At 36.2% G+C, this 15,798-nt stretch overlaps 1 protein-coding gene across 2 annotated transcripts in view; it reads left to right on the forward strand.

The window, feature by feature from the left end:
• The window catches only part of trappc9 (trafficking protein particle complex subunit 9), a 217,634-nt gene that overhangs the window by 75,933 nt on the left and 125,903 nt on the right, over window positions 1-15,798 (forward strand). The gene's annotated exons all lie outside the window — the stretch shown is intronic.

Consider the following 15,798-nt stretch of genomic DNA (forward strand, 5'->3'; position numbering starts at 1 on the left):
GTGTGTGTGTGTTTGTGTGTGTGTGTGTGTCTCCTCTAATCCCAGACTGCTTTCAGTATCAGTGACTGAGCAGGTGGCCTCTACAGGTACAGACACACACACTGTCTTTCCTTTGAAGCTGTTGTGGAAGTGTCCTTTGACTGAGCCGTATGTGTGTGGATTTACTTAGCAGTACTTTAGTGAGGGATTTGTCCCCAGAAAGAGCTAAATTTGACAAAATCTCACTCTAGGGACATTTGTAAACGTCGATAGTTGGAAAAACTCAATTGGATCATGGGGAGAATAATTAACTAGTTGTTCAACAATCAGTCTAATCTTGTACACTTATTTATTCATAGTGTGTTTGTATAGGAATCACAGAAATAAATCACAGGATTAAATTGCCATCACAGGAATAAATTACATTTTAAAATATATTAAAATGGGGGGGGGGGGGGTGGTAACATTTTCACAATAATACTGTGTTTTTACTGTAGTTTTGCAGCTTTGAGCTGCATATACAATACTTTTTTTTAATGCAACTTGATAATAATGCTCTGTTCTGTTTATTTATGTTTTACTTTTTTAAATAAACACCCCATATGAAGTTTGTCAAATTTGGAGTCAGGTAAGCTTGAAACAGAGTTTGACTAGAGTTTAATAAATTCTACAAACAAGTTGCTTTTTGGAGAAGTTTTGCACATGCAAAGTCAGGCTGAGGTTTTGATTAGGGAAAATTTGTAATAATTATAGGTGGCTGGATTTAAAGGGGTCATGAACTGAGAAACCAAAATTAACTTGATCTTTTGACATAGAAGATTGTACTATTAAAAACATCCTGTAACCTCTTGTTCTTAAACCCACTCTTGCAGGCTTTGCACTTGACCACTTGATTACTTATATGATGTATTTCCTGTATTCGGCCCAAGTGTTCAAGTGAGGATGAAGACCACAAGTGTGTGTAGAACTTTTCATTACCTGATGGGACACACTTATAGTGTTGTAAAAATGCAAGTGTTTATGTAGCTTTATTTTTATTTTAAATACTTCTGTTCAGTAGTCTCTATAACAAGACACGATTTAATTTGTGGTGCTTCTAATTAAGTGATGAAAAGCGGTTGCGAATGTTGTACACTATAAATATCACCACGACTCATCTTTGCACAAATAAAATGTGCAACACTTTGTTTTTCTACCAAATTATATGTAATGATATCTAATTATTTTATTAACATTTAACTTCCATTGGAAAGGTTTTTGTGACCTCTTGTGAAATCTCAGCAAAAATCTCACAATTTATTCCAAAACATGATGCATGATAGGATACACACTAAGCCTCGAATAGCTTATAGGATTTAGTGTGTGTTAAGGGTGCAGCACTTTGGCGTTTCGAAGACCTGGGACAGTCTTGTGCACTTACTTCCTGTCGCACGTAAGCGCTCTCAAGTGGCCAAGACTGCAAGTGTGGGTATTTGAACAAGGCATAAGTTTCAGAATTTAAAACTTTGTTGTTAGTCTAAAAACAGTTTATATTGAAGCCGGTCTGCCATAACGATAGCTTTTGGAATGTTCTACTCTGGTGAGATAAGCACCGCTTCTGTAGAAGATCAGAGCCTGCTTCTACATCGCTGCCTGTTTAGCCCCACCCACCGTTTCATGCGCATAGTGTAAATAATGAGAGGCGAAGCGCAGGCCTATACAGAAACCAAGTGATAATGATGGCTCTGAAGGCAACAAGACGCTCTGCAGTGCCAAGTTGTGGAAAAACAGTGTTTGCGTTGCCTTCCTTCTTATCCCAAAGTTAGTAAAGCGTGAATGAACATTATTTTTAATAAAGATTGAGACCGTGTCAGTAAGAACTTGGCCACCTATTCAAACAGAGTGTTCAGATGAGATGGGTCAGAAAATAGCATATTGCTTCTAAATTGTTTTTTTTTATGTAAAAATCTTCATAACATTATAAATGGACCTCAGAGAACATCATTACAAAAAAAAAGGTTGTTCATGACCCCTTTAAAAGCTAAATCTTTTCTGCAGAGAATCTCAAATATGACTGCCACTCTGTTGCTATGTTGATTGGTTTCCAGTGTGGTGTTTAGTTGTTGCTAAGTTGTTAGTGGGTTTAAGCATGTTATGTGGTTGCCAGGGTGTTCTGGGTGGTTGCTTGGTGGTTGCGTAAAAAAGACTCCACTCTCATATTTCTTTGATATTCTGTTGTCTAAATCTAACTCGGGATCCTCCTGCAGTTTACATCTGTTAGAGTTTTCGGTTTTATTTATTGCCTGGCAGGTGAGTATAGTACAACAAGCCACACTCTGGAGTTTAATAGTTAACTTTTAAGGTTTGTTCAAATCACTGAACTAAAATATGAGCAATAGTAATAGCGATGCTTGACTTGGTAAATATCACTAATAAATAAAGCCACCCGAATTTAAGAAATATTTATGAGAGGAATGATTTAGAATTTTACTGTAATGTTTTATGCAAGGTGGCTTGTTAAGCTTGAGTGGTTCTGTCTGATGGGACATGATTTCTGAAATAAGAAAATAACCAATGTCTCTTCAGACATCCTATTTGGGTTTCTCTACATCCAGAAAAAGAAAAAGCATCAGTTTACTGTTGAAACTCAGACAGAATTATTTTCCAAATGTAGTAAATGATTGCATTGTCATGTTCCTGTTAGTCTCACAGAGCTGATTTTTTTGACTATTGACGGGTCTAGTCCACTTTGCAGATTATTCTGGCCAAGAATCACCTGTTTTGAGTTTTAATTGTTTAAATCAAATGCATTTGTTCACACCTGGCAAAACCTGCAAAACGCACCTGTGTGGTTTGCCATGAGTCTAGAAATGCAATTGAACTGCATTTTGTTGGTTATTAATGTTGAAAGATATGGATTGGATGCATCCCTATAGAGGTTTACTCACTCAATTGAATATTGCATGGCATGATTTTTCAAAACATGCGAGTTCACACACACATTTGTTTGCGTATCTTCTCTACTCTTGGGCATTTCGACTCTCAAAAGAGAGAGCAAGAGAGAGAGACGCAAAGAGATGATCTCCTGAAGGCTGCAGTAGAACTATAAATATCATGTCTAGTTTCCTACTAACTGTTGACATGGCCAAAGGAAAAGAAACCAGGAGAGAGAAAGAATATCCATGAATCGTGTCCCATTTGGATCTGGAAATGCCAAAGCGCTTGCCGTCTCTGCTGTGCATAAACCAGGATCTCCAGACACTAACTAGCTCACCTGTCTGTTTCACATCTTGGGTTTTATAACTAAACCCAAAGTATTAACTAAAAATACTTTGTATCTAAGGATGCAGGAATTTCACTTGGTTTATTTCACATGGTTTAATATAATTAAAAATGGACTATTTTACACAGTATTTGTATGTGTTATATATTTGTTAATTACTGTATCTTTTCATTAGCCTAACAACATCTTTAGAGGCTCAAAAACTCATTTCAGTCAAAAGTAAGGGAAACGATAGAGGGATGGAGAAGTAGAAGCGGATGTAGACAGGAAATGAGAAGCTAGGAGCTGCTGTGGTTTAATTGAAGAAGGTAGTTCTGGGCACAACGACCATAATTGAATTCTCATAGGTCACTTCAGCCCTGCATGCTTACAGTAGTTTTTATGTTTCTTTCTATTCTCGCTCTTTCTTTTACTCTCGTATTGCCAGAGCAAATTGTCCCCGTGGCAAATGACCCTCATGTGGAAATCAAAGTGATTCTTTATTGCGCCATGAAGCTAATGATGTTTTCTTCCTTGATGAGTCGACAGGTCTGGACCTGTGGGCTCATCAACAGCCACCAAACACAAGTCTCAAACATCCACAGTTATAATGTCCTGTCTGCTTTTTGGACTCATTACAGAACAACTCTCCAAAAAAAACCTCTCCAGTGGGCAGCACATAAAGCCTTTTAGGGTGTTTTGATGTATATTTTTGTGTTTGGTTTTGACACTCTTTTGGTCTGAAAATGTCTCTTACCTGCAGTACAGAGTCGTTCACATGCAGGTGCCAAACTTGCTAAAGTTTGTGAATGAACTGTTCGATTGAATTATGAACTGATTTAGACTGAACAGCTAATTGAAGCAGTTTTACAGAGGGAGTCAGCGCATGGGTGAACTGACAAAATGATTCAGATTCAGCCGTGAATTGATTTAAAGTGCCAACAAATATCAGACATAACCATGATCCAATTCTGACTGTATCATGATCTGATTCAGTCTGAATTGTGATCTGATTTGGAATCTTGAACTGATTTGGGCTGAACAGCAAAGTGATTCAGGCAGAATAATGAATCTATTTGGACTAAATCGTAAACTGGTTTGGACTGAATCATGAACAATTCAGAATGGCTGGGAATCACAGGTAGTTTCAGACTGAACCATGAAACGGTTAGGGCTGAAACACAAACAAATTCACAGTGGTTTGGTATAAGTCACGAACGGATTCAAAATGAATTGCAAACTGATTAAGGCTAATTCAAGAACCAATTCGGGCAGAATCAGGAATCGGACTGGACCACAAACTGATTGGACTGAATCATGAACGATTCAGAATGAACCACAGACTGATTCAGCTGCAATCACAATTAGTTTTAGACTGAACCATGAAACGATTAGGGCTAAACCACAAACTAATTCACATTTAAAGTGAATCACAAACCGATTCAGACTTATTTGCTTACTCGTCTGAAAAATTCACTGAAAAGAACCGACTTAAAAGAAATCGCTAGTTCAGTTTCTAAACAGCCGGCAGAAAATACCACACACCAGATCTGATTTCTGAAATATTTCCAGGAAAAATGTGATGTGAAAATGCCCTTAGAGTCTGTCTTTCACCTGACATGTTTAGTGAGTGGATCTGTCCATGTTCTCACTGCTTAAGAGAGGGCCACTGTGACAGAAACCATCAGACTCGGCAGCTTCTGGACTCGTCTTTACCACATTTCTTTCTCCCTCACCTTCTCTCTTGTTTCTCCGTCATCTAGTGAGTCTCTACAGGTAATTGAGCGCTCAACAGCAACCCAAGCTTGTTTCCCAGGCAGCCTGAAGGCTTAGGGACACACACGTTCTCGCTTTCCTCCGTCGCAGGTAGAGCCAGAAACGGGCGCTGTATTTGACATTGAATATAGCTGAACAGAAAGCTGAGGAATGAGATATGGGGATGGACCGCATCCTGTGCCGCCCACAGCAATCTTTATTTATGCCACCTGATACAGAAACCTCCATACCTGCACCCATATGCAGCGCCGCCGCTATATTTCACCCCTGACAGCATGTTCCAAATGAAAAATGATATTTCTCAAGTTTTTGTAGTGTTGAAAGAAAACATTTTCCCCGTCTTTGAGGATTGCACTGGCATTTTCTTTTGTTAGTTAACTTCAGTAATTACTTCCGCGGGAGTTTTCCTGTTTCAGCTGAGTTCTGGCCTCAAAACTCATAACCTGATTTAGCTTTCTACATTGTCCTGTCTTCCTACACGTATCAAAACAGCAGCGCGGGATGCAATCATAAATCCCACTGTCAAACTTTATCTTCCATAAGCTCAGCATGCAGTCAGTCTCTCTGGGACGGGCCTATCTGCAGTGTGATGTGATGCAGCTTGACTGAAGTTCATTCCACTCTGGTGCAGACACAAGGACGTGCACTTCAGTTCCATTTTTAGCCGTCCCTGTTATGATTGGCGTTCTGTCGTGCTGTCAAAATCACGGGCCTGTTGACCTGCTGTGTGTGCGGTCGAGACCTGGCGTCGGTGAGCAGATCTGTGAATCACCTGCAGTTTTGTCTCTTTCCATCTCGATGATGTTCAGACACAATACTGCTCTTTTGGTAGTTTCCTGTGTTCTTGCCTCCTGTTGATTTCATTTCCAGGTGTCTTCTGCTGTTTTCTATTGAGAATGCTGCAGTATTTGTGTTTTGCTTCATCTTAACCTCTGCTTAATTTTTAGATTGGAAACTTTTTTTTTTTTTTTTTTTTTTCAAGCCAGGCAAAAAGAATATTAATGGTAATGCTTTCTAAGTTTCAGTCAGTTAACAGTGGTTAATGCATTAGGTCATGAACTAACAGAGAAATAAACAGATCTGTTTGTTTGTTTTAGTTATGCATTTACACATGCATTTGTTGATTTAATTGATGCATGTATTCATGCATCTTTTTTAATTTATGCATTTATTGTTTTGGGTTAATTAATAAATAATGTCTTATTCATAACTAACAGTGAACTGTTTAGTTAGTTATTCATTTAGATATGCACTTATTTATACATTTACAGTGCACATTGATTTATGCATTTACAATGTTAATTTGTTGATGCATGTATTCATTTAATTTTTGTGTTTATTAATTTACGCATTATGCACATGCATTCATTTACTTATGCATGTAGTTATGCATTTATGCATGCATTTGTTGATTTATTGATGCATGTATTTCATATATTTTTAATTTATGCATTTATTAATCTGGGTTAATGTTTATTTATACATTTTCTACTATTGTTAATGCATGCTTTTTTATAATGCATGGACTTGTTTTTATTAGCTTTTGCATTATCTTTTGTTAAACTGAACCTTATTATCGAACCTAAAATATTACCATTTACACTGCAGTATGTACTAAGCTATATGCTTGGACTTGCATGAAAGTGTGAACTAGTGCACCTTATTGTCCTCTTAAGTATGCACTCTGATTAATATTTCCTTATGCACACACTTATTCGCTATAGATTAGTATAAATTGTATTATCCCTAGAATATGCACTAGATCGAATATGAATATAGGGTCACTCATAGTATCCCCTGAATTATACTGGTGTTTTAATTATAGCATCTAGTATCCTATTGAGTATGCCCTAGAATACTAGTTAAATTATGCACTAAAATGAATTATATGATCACCTTAAGGACGCACTAGTATTACAACTATAGTGTTTCTTAATCTTTAAGGCTGAAAGTATTTACTGGTAGGGAAGTGGAGAAAAGTGGAGTTTTGATCATTTTGTAATAAGTGACAACACAAACTATGAAAACATTTAATAATGAAAATGAATTGAGAATATAGTAAAACACTGCAGCTGTTTCTAAAGCATCTCAAAACAGTGTTCTGATTGGTTGTTTACTAAGTAAAGCTATTAATGTGTGCTGATCCAATAATCTTCAAAAACAAATCCTGGGTCACATTTAATCCAGTAATCAGGCATCACAGTCTGATTGTGATGTGTATAGATGAAAATTTTTTAGTAATCTAAATTAAAATCAGTATTAATGCTCAGTATTATTGCTAAAATTACGCCAGGATTTATGCTGATATTGTCTAAAAGCCCACTTTGCCTAGGGCACTGACAAACTTTTAGAGGGCACTGTATACTTCTAGTGCATAAAGTTTGCTAAAGTGAACCAGGTGAGTGCCATCAGCATTCAGCCACAATTTTATTTTATTTATTTTAGTAACTTAGCAGTTTAACTATATATCCGCAAGCAGAATTGTAGAAAACGCTAAAACGTTTCCCGTGTTTACGTGCTATAATCGGGTCCCCTGTGCATCTACCATCCCAGAAATCGTGAAAAAGTATACCCCAGTAAATTGTTTGGCAAGTCTTTCTCTGCAAGCTTGTGAAAAAAAAATAGCCGCTCTTATTTCGCTCCCACCATGACATAGAAAGGGGATCTTATTATAATATTGCCGCCCCTTAATCTGCACGTTTCCACCCACGGCTCCGACATTGTGTTTTCGCAAGCGACAATGGTGTACCGGTTCTAAAGCTATGGCGAACGTTCGAGCAAAGCATGCTAACTGTTCTGTCTTTGGCTGCACTGATGAGCACAGAACACTATTTAGAGTCCCAGCATCAGAGGAGACGAGAGCAGTGCATTTATTTATTTATTTAGACCACCACAAATACTCCAGACATGTACTTTTACAATACTCCGGGTTGTACTTTTATTTCTGCACTACATTCAGTTCCCCGGTGAAATGCTGGGTCATGATTGAGGCTGTAGATCAGATGGCAGCTCTCTGTGGGCTGAAGGAAGCTTTGAACGCTGCATGCCCCTCTAGCTCCTGCCAGCACTCTTAATTAAAACAGATTGCTAGACGCTTCAGTTAGCGTAAACGCTACTACTCTTCTGGCTAGCCTAAATTCCCTGCAGCATCAGGATGCTGACTAATGTTTTAGGGATTTTTGAAGTTCTTACATTGCAGAGTTCGTTTTATACTGACGGTCAATTTTTTTTAAATAATTGAAATTTTTTTTTTTAATAATAGATTGAATTATACTTTTTTTCAGTATTGATTGATAAATAGAATAACAGCATTTATTTGAAATATAAATCATTATAAACATTAAAAATGCCACTTTTGATCAATTTAGTGCATTCTTGCTGAATCAAAGTATTTATTTATTTTTTAATGTTACTCCAAACTTTCGAATGGTAATGCATCATGGTTTCCACAAATATATTAAGCAGCGCAACCGTTTTCAACATTGATATTAATAAGACATCTTTCACCAAATTTCTGAAGGATCACGTGACACTGAAGACTGGAGTAATGTTAGAAAACATTTATTTTAAATTGTAATAATATTTCACAATATAGTGGTTTTTACTGTAGTTTTTAATCAAATAAATGAAACCTTGGTGAGCATATAAGGCTTTGAACATTACAAAATCTTAATTATTCTGATTTCTGACTTTCACATAACCTAGGGTTAAATATATTCTCAAAAGCACAAATAGCACACTGCCTTCCAGTTGCCAGCTTTGATACCATCCAAGAATAAAAAATTATCAGTTTAGGCTGCATTTACATACAATTGAGGCCCTGTGGTTCTCCCATGTCTAATCACTAATTGCAATATGTCAAGTTTCAATATGGGAGTGCACGAATGCGTGTTTTCATTGTTGGCAAAACTAATCCTCTAACCGCTACACCACCCCGCAGTGCACTACAGAAATGGTACGGAGCGCTGTAAAGGCTTTAGAAGACTCTGGAGTGTTTCGAAAGACTCTGAAAGGATTCCAGAAGAGCCCGGGGAGCTTTTCTGTGCACTCTCCATCCATGCGCATACACAGATTTTCTTGTAATAACTCTTCTGTGCAATGCACGCGCTGCCTTCAGGGGCTCAACCAGCATGTAGCGGTGGATGGTCCAATTAGTGCCTCTAATTACCCAGCAGTACTGTAATACATGGGAACAGAGCTACTGTTAGGATAAAAAGCTCTCACTGTTCTTATTGTTATTGTGGTCTAAGTGCTTTCATAATCTTAGCCGAATGGACAGAAGCCATTACAGTCACGACTATCGTCAGAATATCGCTTCTGGTTCATATTCATCCGTGTTTTCTGAGGATAAAACGGCATTTATCATCAAGTCGTGACCCCCTGAGATGTGGAGGCTTTGCTAACTGAATTTGTAACATATATTTTATGTTTCTTCAGGATGGTTCAGGCTATTTTTACTACTGGAATGCGTAAGAAAGTCTTCTGAAGCAGTGACGTCCATGTTTTAAATGTCACCCCTGATATTTTTTGATGCTGCCTGCTTTTTCCTCCTAGACCAATCAAAGTTATTTTACTGAAGTACAGTTCTTGGTTTTATGATGATATTGTGTCTGATTGCTTGATCTATCTTTTTTATTGAGACTATAAAATAGAGGAAAATTATCACAGCATTAATGTGTAATAATGCAAGACAGCAGAAGAATTTATTGTTAAATCATACGTTGTGTATATAAAAAGGAGCAATAAGTTTACCAGAGAATACTACTCATTTAACCAGTTTGTGTGGTGACAAAACATTTCTTATTTGTTTTAGTAATTTTCAAACCATTTTATTTTATCTAGTTTAGTTAAGTTTTATTTTTAATGTTTATATTTTATTCTATTTTTTACTTGTTGTTTTATTTTATAAATTAATTTGTTGTATTCATTTTTTTTCATTTGGTTTCATTTATTAATTTTTTTTATATTTATATTTGAGTTTTTATTTTATGTATAATTTGTACAATTTAATTTAATTTAAACAATATTTCTCTGAAATTTTGAAAGCCCTTCCTTTGCGATAGTCCAAGAATGAAATATCTGTTATAATGTGAATCCTTCTCATTCTGAAGTTAAAAGCTTCGTCTTTTGGAAGCGAAAAACAATTTGTCGTGCCCAACATTTTTTTTTTTTTAAACAAGATGCCAAGTACTATTGGCAAAGTCCAAAATTTCCTGGAGAACTTGAAGTCAGTGGGAGATTTTCAAACATACCAAGAAGCTCTAGAATATTTGTACAAGGATTTTGAAATTCTTGGAAAGATTCTGTTGATCTCCAGAGACGTGTGAGAGGTTCTGGATGGAGAGGATTTGGATTTCTGATGTTCGTGGGTGGTTTTGGATAAAGGCCAGTAACGGATGTAGAAAGAGCAGATTGCAGCTAAAGGATGGAGGCCCACAAGGAGCAGCCAAGGTCACCATGAAGTCCGAATCACACACACCGAATGTGCCGTCAGGTTCAGATTGGTGGGTGTTGGCTGCAGCACCTTTGAAACCCTCTCTCACTCACACACAGCGGTTGTTTTGGCTTGTCTGCAGCATGGTCTCCTGTAGCCCGCACAAGCAAACAATGAATAAAATATGAGCAGAGAGCACTCTGATGAGACCTCGGTGTACAAACACACGCACGCTACAGTTTCTCCCTCGGCCAACAGAGGGCAGAGATATCAGCGGGCAAATGGTGCATACTGAAACTCAGTTGTCAAAACGAAAAGTAAACAGATTTGATTTATTATTATTATTATTATTATTGATCTATTTATGTATTATTATTATTATTATTATTATTATTATTTAGTTTTTATATAATTGTTATTGTATTGTATTTTTATTTATTTTATAAATATAATGTTAACTAGTTAATACTCTAAATCCCTCGTGAGAAAAAAAAAAAAACAACTCAGTTTTGCTTCCGTATTCAAAACATTGGTTGTTAAAATTGAATTTCATGCTGCAAAAATATTTTTTTTTTTTTTTTTTGGAAGTAGAAAAGGAAAATTGGTCCAGATAGAGCTTGAAAGTTTAAAAACAAAATGTGAAGTCTTGATGTTTGAAGGTTTTATTCATGATGGATGGATGGATAGATGGAGAGAGATAGAGAGATGGATGGATACTTAAAGTTGTGTAGATTATATAATATATGCTAAAAACATAGGAGTGAAATTGCTAAAAAAATACCTGATTCTGTCTGTGTCGCTCCGTGATTCATTTTTCCATCTCTGTGTACTCAATCTGTACGCACCACACAATTTATCACTCGACATATGGAAATGCATTTTTGACATCTCTCTCTGTCTCTCTCTCTGCAGCTATCAGTCTTCTACCTGTCTCTCTCTCTGACTCCAGATGGTATTCGGTGTTGGCCTGGCTGCGTCTTTTTTTTTAACATATAGATGTATAATTTATGACCTTGGTCGTCGCAGTCTGTTTGATATCAGGCTGTGATTGAAGGATGTCAGATTACATCAGCTGCCAGACTTTTTTGAAGTTAGCGATGATGCTTTTCCCTTTGACGATGACATTTGCCGTGTACGACATATGGTGCAATATTAGGCAATGAAACAGTTTTATAACTAAAGGCCATTTGAACAAACCCCTCACCCCAAGTACCAATGAATTCTGATTAGACCTCAGATTTTCACCATATAGTCTTACTGTACATTAAAAGAGTGGCTTAAGCTTGAAGTCTGTTGGGCTCTTTTGACCACCCCAGAACACCCTAGCAACAAGGTGGAACACCATAGCAACTGTTTACAGCTCCTTCAAAACTGCATAGCAATTCCCTGGCATTCATCCGTAGCATTCTTGTTGTGTTGGTGACTTTTGCACAAGCAAACCCCTATTCACATTAAATATGTATAAGTTTTGTATATGTATGTGATTCTGTATTATATCGAGGAGTGCATCGGAAGCGTCAAACTGTGTCCAGCTCTCCGTGAGAATCTCATGGCTGAAGCAGTGACCTTTCACTGTCTAACCAGGCAGACACTTGTTTAGCTCAGGGCTTTGGGGTTGTCCTCTGTGTGCATGCTTGTTGCTTTTCGTGTCTTTCTGCTTTTCTATACCAGAGAGTTTTTTCTTTCCAGTACAATGGGCAATGTTCAAATGAGTGCACACACTTGCACTCACAGCATGACTCTGGATTTGCATTTTCTAAAGGAAATGACAGCACTTGCAAAGCAGCAAAACAAATAAATAATGTTTTATTGTGTTATTTTATGTTTTTTTTTAGACAGATATTGGATGTTGTGGTCTTAGACCTTAACTAGTGCTATCTTTTGATGAAATGTTTAAGTATGACATATTTTAAAAAAAATCTGAAATATTACTGGAACTAAAACAATAATAGTTGTTGTTGTTGTTGTTGTTTTCTATAATTTTTTTTATTTATTTATTAAAATTACAACTTTAATTTTTTATTTTATTTATTTTATATTTTAATCTTATTTTATTTTTATATTAAATATTTTCAGAAATGTCCCGTCAGAAATGTGTACAATTTATATAAAGTAAATATTTAGTTAAATTTGTTTAATTTAAATATTATTTGAACTAAAATTATATTATTTATATTATTTTTATATTGTTTTATATAATTAATTAATGATTTTTAATTCTCAATTACTACAACTAATTTATTTATTTATTTTTTCCCTTTAGACTTTCCATTGTTTCCACCATTTACTTAAAATTAAAATAAATAATTAAAATAAAATAAGAAAAATAAATAAAATTTAAATAAAAAAATACTGGATTTACTAGCGAGTAGTTTGTAAGGTTGTCCTACTAAAAGAGCTTTTCAAGTGCTGCAAATGTCAAAATTTCTTGAGCACATCTGTAGATTATGCTTTGTTTAAAGAGTGATGTCTTTATCCAAAGCGTAAAATATTTTATTTGAATTTTAATGCTTTGGGATTTTATGAGCTTCCACTTTGTGGCAGAATAAATAGCGTGATTTAAAATTGCCAGGCATGAAAAGTATAAATATTAACTTGACCCACTCACCATCACTTTTTAAAAGGCAAACATTGTCAATGCAATCCATTTGGAGATTTTCACACTTTAAGATTACATTTATTATAAAGTGTTTACAATAGATGGCACACCTAAGGCTGAAATTATCACACAGGCTTTGAATGGAGTCTGTGGAAGTGGTTTGGGCTGAATTAATTTCAGAGGTGTTTGGAGAGGAAGATGAATGAGAAGAGGAGGAATCTGAATCCAGCGCAGGAGCTGTAGAGTCATTCTCATGCTGGAGGTGTAAGGAAGATAAAGGCAGTGTATCAGAGAGAGGACGTTGTTGCGGTAATAATGTGTTATTCAGTTTTCTTCATGCTGATGGAGGATTATTATCATCCTCCATGTGTCTCTCACACACTCTCCTGCTCTTTTCACAGTGTTTTATATTTGCTTCTCTCTGTAGTGAGATGTGATCTGAGTGCTATTATCAAAGTTTTACCTTAGACTGACAGTGAAGAAACATCTGAATAATTTGTGAAATCGTGCTCAGTGTTGTTGGTTTATCTTTCCCTGCTGGAGGGACACTGTGTCTATGACTGCTTCAGTCCAGAACTTGATTTAAAGCCCTCGGTATCTTCAGAGTCATATGGCTGTAGATCTGTGTTCAGGTCGACACAAGCAGCTTTAATTAGATCATTTTAACAAGCATAACCCTGTATCTGTGTGTCATACTAATATAAATCTGTCTAAATATTCTTTATAAACATTCTGCTTCTTATTTCCGTTATTCAGTCTGTTGTTCTTTCTATCTACAATATACTATATTGTTCTTATTTTTTGTCATTCGTTCTATCTGATGTTCTATCGGTCTTTCTCTGGTTATAACATTCTGTTGTTCTTTTTACAGTTATGGACAAAAATATTGGCACCCTTGGTAAATATGATCAAAGAAGGCTGTGGAAATTAATCTGCATTGTTTATCCTTTTGATCTTTTATTTGAAAAATTCTCAAAAATCTAACCTTTCATTGGATAAGAAGACTTTAAAATGGGGGGAAATATCATTATGAAATAAATGTGTTTCTCTATCTATCCATTTATCTGTTTGTGATTAAATAAGGTTTTCATCCCATTTTTAATCAATTTTAATCAGTCCAGTAGCAAAAACAGACATTTAATTGTGAAAGTGTGAGAGAGAGAGTTGAAAATAGTCATGGAAAACTCAATTAAATACCTCGGCTAAGATTATATGTGCACTTAATGTTTTTATGTCACCGATGCCTGTTGAATGAACACAAAGTAATTCAAGTTTCCAATTACTGTATGTTTTCAGTACAGAAGCCACAAATTTGGCCACAAAATGTTACAAATCTCTAGAAATGTGCTGGTCAGTGTCTCGTTTCTCACCTGTTTAACGCATGAGGCAGCAGAAGTCATTGCCATCGGCAACTCTGTGTCACCTAGCAACGGAGTTTCAATCCCGGCCGTACCATGGTGAATTATGGTCACCGCTCAGCTGTTTATAAAGCCGACTCACCCATCTACACACTGTTTTTAGCATTCACTCGCACAGAATTATGAATTATTGAATATTTGTGTCCCCAACAAATTAGTGCGGAGAGCTTGAGATGTGGGCCTCCCTCCTTTTCTTCCTCTCCTCGGCTTTTGAGTTTGATGGCATTTGATTGTAATTTTGAATAATTTAATGGTACACAGAGGCTATTTTCAGACTGTAGTATATATGAAATGTATATTTAATATCTCACGTTTTTTTTTTTTTTTTCCTTATTGAAAGTCTCAACTTTTGAATATCTTTCAAAGATTCATTGCCTTGGAAGCGCTCATCTTGGCAGCTTGGGAACAAAAAGCAAGTGTGACTGTTTTTCTGTTTGGTGACTCACAGAAACTGGGAGATAAACATAAAAAAAGGTTGAAAAAGATTCCCGTAAATCGTGTAAAGCTAGCCAATCTGAGATTATGATTTTGGAAAGCTCCATTATTATGCGCAATATGCTTCAGATGATTCATGTACGGTCTGTCAACACGCCGCCTGAAACAGAGACCATATGAAATTGCTGTTTATATGCTAATATGTTTGGGAAATTAAAATTAAATCTAGATAAAAACACTAGAAAATAAATCCATGCTCTATTTTTTGTTTTTAACTTCGTTCCATGGGTTCTGTAGCCTAATTAGCAGCATGCTAATTGTAAATTTTGCCTTTTGCAGAGACTTTGGAGATTAAACTCATGGTTTGAGATCCCCAGGCTCCAAAAAAACAGATTGTAGCGTTGGCAGGCATGCGCGTTCGGGGTGGATGTAGTCTGCTGTCCTGATCCGTTCAGGACCGCTGCCAGGAAGAAGCCCTCCAGGATGACGGCTCGCAGGCCCGGGGGCGCGTTGTTGTGGAACAGGGTTTAACATCTGTCTGGGTTGTTTATTTCCATCCGTGTTGTTCTGAAGAGAAGATCACTGCTCTCGAGAGACAGCTGGAATAGATAAGCGCTAGGGGAAAAGCAGACATTGAGAAGTAAAATGCTAAAACAGCAGTGTGAGTTCAGTCCAGTTTGTCAGTGGAACTGTTACCATAACTGTTTTTTTTTTGTTTTTTTAAATCAGCAAAAGCAGTGGAGGAAAAATTCAGAAGTGTACATGTAGATGGTTGTTTGATTTATCCGAAATCTTATTCTCTATACTCTATACTATTATAGATTTTGTAATGTTTTTAAAAGAAGCCTTTTATGTTCACCAAGGCTGCATTTGTTTGAGCAGAAATACAATAAAAACAGTAATTTTGTGAAATATT

This window comes from Barbus barbus, assembly GCF_936440315.1.
Source record: "Barbus barbus genome assembly, chromosome: 19".
In the NCBI taxonomy this organism is placed as follows: domain Eukaryota; kingdom Metazoa; phylum Chordata; class Actinopteri; order Cypriniformes; family Cyprinidae; genus Barbus; species Barbus barbus.